Genomic DNA, 11,365 nt, shown 5'->3' with positions numbered 1-11,365 from the left:
TAAAATCGCCGCAGATTAGAAGTGTTACTAGAGAGTAACATACAAAGACAAGAAAGATGAGAGGTAAGGGCAAAGACGTTTGAAAGGAATAAGGGAGCAAACCACACCAGAGCACCCGCCAACAACCCACACCTGAGTGATCTGTTCCTTAAAAATTAATCATCACTGAAGTACATCATGTATCTTGGGAGCATATCTCATAGCAGACGCACGTTTTTATTCCGCCTGTGCCGATTGCTAAGCACCTATTTATTATAAGAGTAAGAGAAAGTGAAAGGGCATTTGAATACCAAGGCCCCAAGATCTGGAATGCTTTACCAAGTACTTTGAGAGACATTAAATCTTTTTATTCATTCAAATGTCAGCTGAAGTCGTTTCTGTTTTTAAATTAATAAGATGAATATTTGGAATAATTTTCTTTAGTCAGAACACAACGTTTTATGTTACCGTTGTATGTTGTACTGTATTGTAAAGCGCTCAGAGCCTGTGTACTTTATTTGGGGTTGAGCGCCATATATTAATGTCATTTATAATTATTATAAGAGATGGGTAGACTGGGGGAAACAGGATAACATACCTTTCCCAGGGATACAAAATCCTCTTACATAACAGCGTGGAGAAGCGGGTAGCTGGCCCTACTTATTTTCTTTCCCTTTAGTATTGTTGGGGGGTCTTTTCCTGTCTATCAAGCATGGAATACACCGAGAGAAAACAAATAAGGTGGTTTGTACATCTCATGTACAAATGTAAATGTAACGAGAATGGGAGTCACAACAACCAGTTCCAAGGCCTACAACATGCGCATCGATGGCTTCAAGGCAAATGGAAGGACAAGACAAAAGATGAATTGACGGAGTAAAAAGGAGACCCTCCAAATGAACAGCATAACGACCAAACTGCAATACACATGGCCAACGTCCGAAAAATTGCACATCCCCTCGTATTCTTTTTAACATGTTTATTTTATTTTTATTTTTTTGGTAAGTGTTTTACGACGTTCGCAACTACATAAGGTCATATAACTTATAAGCACGCGGGCACCTAAAATCATTAAACATTTTCAGTTGGTAGGAATTTTTTAATTTTGCCCGGGTGGCTGCCGAAGCCTACTCATCGATTTTGGACCACGAAGGGATCTTCAACGTGCGCAACTTGCACACGGGACCTCATATCTCCTCATACTCGTAGTTTAAGAAAACCCCAAAAAGGGTTTTTTTAAAGATAAAATGGAAAAAAAACGTGTTTCTGTCCGTTTGTCCTGCTTCTTCCATGTACTATGTGATCGACATTGTGTCAACTATGTACTTCTCTGGACACAGGTGTGTGAATTCGAACACAAAATCTGCGAGTCCGAAGCTTTTTAACACTCTTAGACGAATTGTTTCATTTCAAGTTTCTTTTCTCATTTCCAACTTCGGATCTCCCCTGTCCGAAGGAGGTCGATAGCTAACTGGATGTCACACTGGACAACAGTGCCGGTGATCCTGGTTCGAATTTTAAACTTACGTTCTTGATCTTCGTCTGTTGTCTCGAAAGTTTCCACGGCCCTCCTCCACACCCTAAGCGTTGTCCAACCGTAGAGACACACGTTATATTTTTCTTTTTTAAATATTTTATTAGCAAGAGTTTTAAAGCTCTTGCAACACAATAAGGTCATATAAGTGCCGAAGGTTGGGTGTGTTACAAGAGAGTAACAAACATAAAAAAGAAGGAAGAGAGATCAGTTTTAGTTTTAGTAAAAGTTTTACGGCACTTGCAACACAATAAGGTTATATTAGTGCCGAAGAAGAGATGTGTTACAAGATAGTAACATACACAAAAAAGAAGGAGGAGAGATAAGGACGATAGATGTTTTATAGGAAAGAAGGAGCAAACCACACCAGAGCACGCGCCAACCACCCACTCTGTCTGTTTGAGTAACGAAAAGCACATCGATACAGCAGTGGTCATTTAGTGTTGGGATACAAATAAGACGGACAGACAGAAAAATGGAAAGTGAAAAAGTAGGATCTGCCAGTGGCGCCCTTTCACCACCCGCCTGATGGTTAGACTACAATATTACTGTTAACTTATCCTCAAATATCTTTTTAACGGGTGAATCAATGTCACCCATACTTTGCGCAGCAGTTTGCATCAATTTGTCTTTACTTAATCATATTTTTCCACAACAATTGAGGTTAGGTTAAACAACTTTTCTTTATAAATTTATATATAAATCACAGAATTCTACACTTAGTGTAGAATTCTGTGATATAAATACTACAAATCTCCTTCTCGGGGAAAATGTAATTATTGTTCACAGCACTTCCCGCGTTTCACACACATTTTGCGTACGCAATATGGTTTACGTCACAGTTCACCAATGACACTTTTTAGTGGCAAAACTGGTTACAAGTACAATAAATTAACTTTATAGGGAATTTTTTTTTGCGTTAAATGTTCTCAAAACACGCGTCCAATAAAGATAATCTCGCGACTAGAAAAATAATGACGGGCTTGCTTCTACAAGAGGTATTTTCCCAGCTGTAAAACTTCTAAAATCAGTAGAAACCCCCCACTGGGATCTTTTTATTTGTATTAATTTATTAAGGGATTTTTCCAGAATACAGCTAACAGGTGTTTACAAAAATATTGATCTGACAAATTGATACAAGTCACTGTGCAAAAGCTGGAGAGTTTATGTTCGATAGTTGAGGCGATTTTTGACAATAAGTTGCACCACGAATTTTTTACCCCACTATAACTCTTGGTAACGAAAAGTTAATTAATGTATTTTCATTTATTTCTGACAAATTGATACAAGTCACTGTGTAAAAGCTGGAGAGTTTATGTTCGATAGTTGAGGCGATATTTGACAATAAGTTGCACCACGAATTTTTTACCCCACTATAACTCTTGCTAACGAAAAGTTAATTAATTTATTTTCATTTATTTATCCGAGTTTTTTTTTCTTTCTTTTATTTTTTTTTGGGGGGGGGTGATGGGGAGAGTCATGATTTTGTTCTTCAAGTACAAGAAGACTATTATTCGGTCCACTTAAAGACATCAGTGAGAAGTGAGAATCAGAAGCATTGAAAGACAGAAAGTTGTTAAAGGGATACAATCGTTAAAAAACAACAATATTTATAGGCTATCATTAGTTATCTACCCTTATTTTTTTTTTAAGTAAAAGGTTAAGGGACGTAACTGCTGCTGTCATAAAAAGGAACACATTCTAATTATTAATTCCCTTCTGTCACTTCTCAACGTACTCTTAACGTTAAGACGGTAGGCAGTGACGAAATGTTGTGTGCCTGTTGTTGTTTTTTTAAGAAAATGAAAGACATTAGCTACTTGCGAATGATGTGAAATCTTTACAGTGCAAGCAGTAAGAGTAGACTAAAAAAAATTTTTCGTTAAAATGCAGAAGATTAGAGGCGTTACAAGATTAACGAAAACACGCAAAAAAAGAAGAGATAACTTCGATTGTTTAAGTAAGTGTTTCACGGCACTTGCAATACAATAAGGTCATATAAGTGCCGAAGAATAGAGGTGTTACAAGAGAGTAACAAACACAAAAAGGAGGGGGGGGGGATAAGGACGACAGATGTTGGATAGGAAAGAAGGAGCAAACCACACCAAAGCACCCGCCAACCACCCACCATCTGCATGTCATGGCAAAGTGCCTAATCGCTATACCACAGACGCAGGTCCACTAAGGTTTGACCCTTCAACTTCCATGTTTGGGTCAAGTTGAAACAACAGCTGACCTTAAGCTGGCCACAGGAATATGCATGACAAATAATATAGTAATTGAATGCATTTAAGAAATAACGACTCACCCTACAGATGGGTGTGAAGAAGGTGTGAGAAAGAATGTGTGTGAGTGTGCCTGCACGCTTGCGAATGTATGTGTGTGTATGTGTGTGTGTGTTTGTAAGTGTGTGTGTGGGGGGGGGGGGGTTGTTGGGGGGGGGGGTTCTGTAAGTGTTTTACGGCACTCGCAACTGCATAAGGTCATATATGAGCGCGCGGGACACACCAAACATTTTCAATTGATAGGAAATTTTTAATTTTGCTCGGGTGGCGGCCGAAGCCTACTCTTATCGATTTTGGACCATCAAGGGATCTTTAATGTGCGCAACTAGCACACGGGACCTCCGAGTTTTTTCGTCCTTGCCCGGGAAGGCTAGGTGTAGATCTCTCCTACCAGAAGATCAAGGGTTTGGCTGAAAGACAGCAGTAAGAAGGAGCCAAGGAGTAGCAGTAGAAAAGCTGCAGAAAGAGTCAGGAGCCCAGTGGAGGGGGCAAAGGAGATGAGGGTAGGGGAAGAAAGTGGAGACGAAAGTAGACGACAGAATATAGCAAGAGAGAAGGAAAGAAGGTGAAAGGCGACCACTTTTAGAGAAGAAAATCTTTCGGTCGCTACCCGGATTCCAACCCGGGACCTTTGAATGAGCGGCGGACACCTTAACCTCTAACCTCTAGGCCACTAGAGCCCCCCCCCCCCCCGTGTGTGTGTGTGTGTGTGTGTGTGTGTGTGTGTGTGTGTGTGTGTATCAGTGTGTGAAACATCAAATCAATGAGCCAGAGTCTGTACAATAAAGAAGTATCGCATCGTACGCCCAATCAAGCCAGATAAACATTCTTCTTCTGCTGTCTTTTGTTTTTCCCTCTATTTCCCAGGAGTTGTCGATGGAAGAGACATTATAGAAACATAAATGTATGGTACAGGTATAGCTCCACTTAGGTTTACATTCTTTTTTTTTTCAAATGTGTGTTTTACATCCCCACCGTCATAAATTTAGATCATCTAAGAGGAAAACTTACCCGCCAGGCCCACCCCGAGCAGGAAGGGATATAACGTCCAAGCATAAAGACAGATTTACTCTATAAAAATTCACCCGACGCCCAAATCAAACTGAGGTCGACTGCATATAATAATGACTAAGTGCCTGATCGCTACACCACAGACGCAGGACCTGTCTTTTCTTTTTCCTTTATTCCCTAGGATGTGTCACTTGAAGAAACATAAAATAAATGTATGGTACAGAATGGGAATGAAGCAGAACTTTCCTCAGTAGAACCCATCCACCAGAAGTGTGAGGGTTTAACACCCCTATCAACACATTAGGCCATTTCAAAGGCCGCACCTACAAATCTAATAATAATATCCGTCTCCGATAGAAATAGGATCGAGCCAAATGGATTGTGATCAACGGTTGAGAGAATGAAAACTCCATTAAACAATCGAGTTCAAGAATGCCCAGTCTAGGGTTCGAACCAGGGCCTTCCGCTTCATAGTCAAAAATGATCCCAACTGAGTTAATAGTGCACCCCCAGACACCAGGCAGTTTTTCAGTATTTAGTTTGAGTAAAGAGAAGCACACATAGACACAATAATTGTCACCTGGTACAAAGAAAAGGCAAAACTGACAGACAGAACCAACAGAGAGAGAGAGAGAGTAAAGAAGTAGGACCTATCACTGACACCCTCCAACAACCCACTCTAAGGAGCGGTAGAGCTAAGAATACTACCTGGACAATATAGATAAACCACACACACACACACACACACACACACACACACACACACACACACACACACACACACACACACACACACAAATCCCCAAAGGGATTTGAACCAGGGTCCCACTCATCAGTCTGGCATGAATGAGATACACATTCGAGGTCAAACATTTATTCAGACATAAAATGAAGATACACTTTTCCAATATTTCAAAGACTTTGTAACCATTTATTGGATTTAGTGAAGATCTAGACTGTCTTCGAAAATATGAGGAGAAAAAAGGAAAGCTAAAGCAAGGAGAAATTATACAGTGAAAGAACATATCTCTAGACTCTGAGCATACTGTTTTTAGTAAATAACGATGCCTTCTTAAACAATATGTACATGATACAAGTGAGTAAACTGAACTGCTAATATATTGATCCTTTCTCATCAGCATAACAGAGCTATGTAGAAAGTATTATACTTTTAACAATAAAATACTCTGATTTAAAGAGAAATATTGCAGCTGTTTCATTCTTGAAAAAGCTTCCGAAGGGAAGAAAATACAAGAACAGAAAAAAAAAAGATAATGGCACATGAAATTATTTTAAACTGGCACAAAATGATTTTTGAGAACGTTCCAAACATCTGGACTTGTGAAAAGATTCCACTGAGTGTGCGACTGTCTGCTCAGTCCTGTCCCTATCACAGACAGACAATATAACATGAGCACCGCCTCAGTTGAACCATGGAGGTCTAAGGTTTCTAGGCAAGATCAAATTACAGAAATTGCAAAATATAGGATTCAATATAGATTCAGATTGTCTTTAGACAAATTGTGAAAAGGAGAAAAATTATGAGATGATATACGGTATTATGTCTCATACTTATAAAACAAAATAACGCTAAATTATTGATATTTTCTCATGCACAAAAAATAATGCAGCATGTATCATGCTATAAAAAGGGTATTATGAGAAGAAAGTATATTATTGCAGCAGCTTAGCTGGAGGGGAACATTCTGGAAGAAAACAAAGTTAAAATGAGGAGGACAAAAAAAATAGGGGAAAAACAATACAGCTGCATACCTGCCAACCACTCCAAGACCAAAGATAGGAGTTTTTTTCAGAATCCTCACCAGAAAAAATTAAAATTTTGGGAAAGAAAAAAATCGAAGTTTCAAGAGCCTCAGTAAATTAAGATGCCGTAACAAGCCAATCATGGCAAACAAGTGTGAATCACACAAATCAAAAACATATCTTTTCATGTAATTAAAAATAAGTTGCCCAAATAGGTTAAATCAACACAAACATAAACCTGTATATCTTGTGTCACTTATGACAAGTTATCACACGACCAATGGAAACAAATTGCTTTTAAAATCTTATTTTATGCAGATCGATCGGGGTTCTTTCATGGGAAAAAAACCCAACAAAAAACAAATCCCAGGAAGACTGCTATATTTTCGGAATACTAGGCAGATTTGCAGCTGGTGGATAAAAAGAAAGAAAACAATTTGCGGTGACCCCAAAACACTGAGCTTATAATAACAGGGTAGGCCTATACATTTAACGCCCCTATTGACACTCTTCGGTAATTTAATAGGCAGGACCTCCGAATTTAACATCAATCTCCAATAGGACTGAGCCAAGAGGGTTTGAAAGCCTTGAAAACTCAATAAAACAACATGAGTTCAAGAAAGTCCAGCCTGGGATTCCATCCAGGGTCCGTCCACTCCACTGCCTCGCATGATATCAGCTGAGCTAATGGGGTGCCCTGAGCTTATGAGCAGGAACAGAGCTGTCCCCGTGGTTCTATGCACCCTGCATATTTTAGCAGAATTTGATAATTTTTTTCATAGTTTCTGATTATTTTCCTTTATCATTCTTTGTTAAAATTAACAGAATCGCATAATTTCACATTTTTGGGCCCAGTTTGCATAATTTCTGAATTTTTCTTGCATAAAACGACGGGGACAGACATAAAGAGCAGGTCTACTTAGACCACAAAGTGAAGTCTAAGCCTCTCATACCACCTCATTAATATCTAAACTATTCTTTCAAACAGGGTAAAAAAAAGGTAAGGTCAAAGATTACTGATTTTCTTAAAGTTACAGTTTAAACTGTAGATGTTCTTACACCCCCAATGACACAATTTAGATCATTTAGGAGGCAGGCTTCCAACCCTGCCTGTCAGATCCAACTAGGGCAGAGAGGGATACAACATCCCAGCAGAAAGACTGAGATACGGTACTCAATATAATTTTAATAAATTCGCCCCCCTCATTTATCGAACTCAGGTCTCCGGTGTGCAACAGGGAAGCAGCTAACCGTTACACCACAGGCGTCCATAAGGATTACCAAATAAGACCCAAATATATCAACATTTCCACATCAGAGCTACTTACAGAATTTAGCAAAAGTTGCTCTAAAAAAAATTTTTAAAATAAAATAAAACATAAGCAACATGAGAAAGAGGAAATCATAAAATCAAGAAATCACAATAAGCATTCTGTGTCTTGTAAATGACGATGTAAATTACACTGGCAAATACACACATCCAAAAAAAAACATTAATGCCCAAATACTGACACTTTTTTCATCAGCAAAATATTGTTAAAGAAGATAGGGGGGGGGGGGGGGGAGATAGATTGCAGCAACTTAACTTAAACTCTTGTAATTCTTGAGGAAAAAAAATTACTGGCAAGACAATTTCAGTCTGGCAAAAATTTCACTGAGGCCAGACCCGATAAAGGAAAAATGAGTCAATAAAATACAACGATACAGAAACATCTTCTTTCTGCCATTTCACTCAGTTCGTTAATCAACACTGCAACTTTATTGTTCTTGTTTCTGCAGCAGCAAATCCCAGTCAGTCAAGCACCAATCGACCGCTTAGTGTAGGATTCCACCAAGCAAAATCTAGAAAAGCGACGCATGACAGACTTACACTGAGCAGTCAAAATGTAGACATTGACTTTGGAAAAGTATGGTGGCAAGGAGTTCAGAAAAATAATTTAAATATATATATAGGTCTACCCAACAGCTCATGACTGCTACTGGGCACCAAAAAAAACTTTTCAAAGACTAAAATCTTCACCAAAATGGGATAGAAATCAAACCTCATATTTAACATTGCAAATTGGATTATCAAAGCAAAATACTTTCACAAACTGGGTTTTCACACACCCTCTTACCAAAAAAAAAACTAACAATTTCAAAACATTTTTTTTTAAACAACTAAAATTACAAAAAGGAAAAAAAACAAACCAATCATACACTCAAACAGCATTCTTAACCTCCTTAATTAGACCTAAATGTATCAAAAGAATTTTAAAAAGAACAAATGTCATAATTCACTTACATTATGAACAGAAACAAAAGGGCTTTGTCGAGAGCTGTGACCTACACAAGGTCGTTAGATTCCAAAATGTTACAGTTGAAGGAATATCTTTTGCCAATTCATTTCACCATTATGATCAATACTATAACTATAACATATCCTCCACATGACTTCAGTTTTCCCTTAGAAACTAAAACCAAAATAAACATTCTTCTTTGAACATTGTACGTGACAAAAATATATGGAGCTGTAATGAGGGCACACCATTTTAAATTCTATTCTCATACCCCCCCCCCCCCCCAACCATTTCATTTTAGGCTGCACAAATTCTGAAAAAGGAAAAAAGGAAAATCGTATTCTAAGATCTCTCAAGAGTGGTATAACATATGTGAGGCAGCATGGTGAAATCAGGCGCTCGTCAAAATAATCAAAGTGAAGAAGCTTGCATTTTTCCGCAGGTTTAATAAATTTTAATCTCATTTTTATTTTTTGGCTCAACACCATTCATGCTCTCAAAGAACACATTTCTGTGAGGATTTTACTGAAAAACGTTGATTAAAGGCACAAAAAATGTAAATTTTCAGTTTCCAAGGACTTTCAAGCTAAGGAAATAACTCATCTTTGGCGGCCATTTTTTCCCTAATTTTACCTCTGAAACCATGTGACCCTAACCTCCTTCATTTGCAAATATCTCGACTTCTATTCAAGATGAATGGATATTTTTTCATCCAAAGCAAGACACCTGAACAAGCTTTAAGATGATACCAATAACTCTACATGCCCAAATAATATTGACGAGAGCCTGATTGCACCACATCGTGACACATATACAATTTCTAAGCTAAATGGTGAAGAATACCCAAATATCAAATCCCAGCATAAGACTAGAAAATATAAGATATGATACAGTGGAACAGAGCCACACATATTTAACAAGTAGGGCCTAACTTCCATACTCAAAATTTAATTTTTTTTTTAAATTTTGTAAAGTGAGTTCTGAGCTTCTACCCTAAACAGCACAGCTCAAATCAAAATGCTTTTATAATATTTTCATTTCACAGATCATTGGTTCCTTAAAGACCAGCCTAAAAAATAATTTAAAAAACAAAAAAATATATATATATATAAAATATTATATATAGATCTATTATAAGATAAGAATCTCATGAACCTAAATTTTTATGAATCTTTTCTTTATTCAGAACAGTATTGCACTGTTTTATGTTCACCCAACAGACACAGGATAGAGCTTAAACACTTAGTCTTTCATTGTATAGTGTAAAGAATTATCTGAAAGACCAAACCTCTGAGAGTGAGAAGGAAGTAAATACTACAATATACATCCACCGGAATATATTGAGCATATCTATTATTGTTATAATATGCGCAAATACCTACTAACATAAACACACATACCATACACATACATGAAGTACATACACATGCAAACAAATATTTGTCATATATATATATATGTGTTTTGATGTATGTACATGATATTCATGAATATATGTATGAATATGTGTGAGTGAGTGATAGAATGTGTGTGTGTGTGTGTGTGTGTGTGTGTGTGTGTGTGTGTGTGGGGGCATCTCCCTGTGTATAGTACAGAACATCTCTAAATGTCAAAATGCAGTCCATTTCACGTCAACTTGGAAGGTTTTTTTTTTAATAAAGCAAAAGAATATAATATAAAACTTACTAAAGTTTTATATTGTGTAAAGGTTAAGTCACATTTTAAAAAGATTTCTTAACTTTCATTTCCATTCGTTTTCCCTTTCTCATGTCGTCAGCAAACTCTTAGAAAATATGACCACAGTTACACCATTATAGAATTTCTCTATAATCATAGTAGTACATTATGCAAAAGAACAGACTACCAAAGGTGACCGATTGTATTCTAGATACAACATTAAGGGACCAAAGGTAGCAACTCTTTCACATCTTGAAGGACATAAATTGAAAGGGAGCTGAAGTTTGAGTTTGTGTAAAGAAGATATCGGCTCACTGACGGGCATTTCAAAAAGAATATTCTAATATCCGGAAATAGAAGAAGAAAAAAAACCCAGAGGTCTGAGACGGTTGAAAAAAAAATTAAAAAATACATGGAGAGGTAAAGGAAGAGCATTTAAGATATCATTTTACTCATGTAGGTCCCAACGGAAGAGTTCATTTATAAAAAATCTAAACGGAAGTGGGAGGTACTATGGTAAACATTTATCATAGACAACCAGTAGCTCATCACATTGGAGATAAAAATCACAGGATCTGAAGCTGTGGTGATGTGAAGACATAAAAACAAATAATAATTGAGAAATATACTTTCTAAAAGCTGTTGGTTTGAAGAAGGAGATTTTGAGTCAAACATCTCAGCAACCACATATATATTTCATAATCATACACAAAGTAGATCAACATTTTACATTTTCATATAATGGTATAGGTTTAATACTATCAGGTTATTTAAGGGGCGGGACCTCCTAGTATAACGTCCGTCTCCGATACGACCGAGCCAAGTGGGAAGTTCGT

Source organism: Aplysia californica, unplaced genomic scaffold, assembly GCF_000002075.1.
Source record: "Aplysia californica isolate F4 #8 unplaced genomic scaffold, AplCal3.0 scaffold00442, whole genome shotgun sequence".
NCBI lineage: Eukaryota > Metazoa > Mollusca > Gastropoda > Aplysiida > Aplysiidae > Aplysia > Aplysia californica.
The sequence above is the reverse complement of the archived record's forward strand: the minus strand, read 5'-3'. Positions refer to the sequence as shown.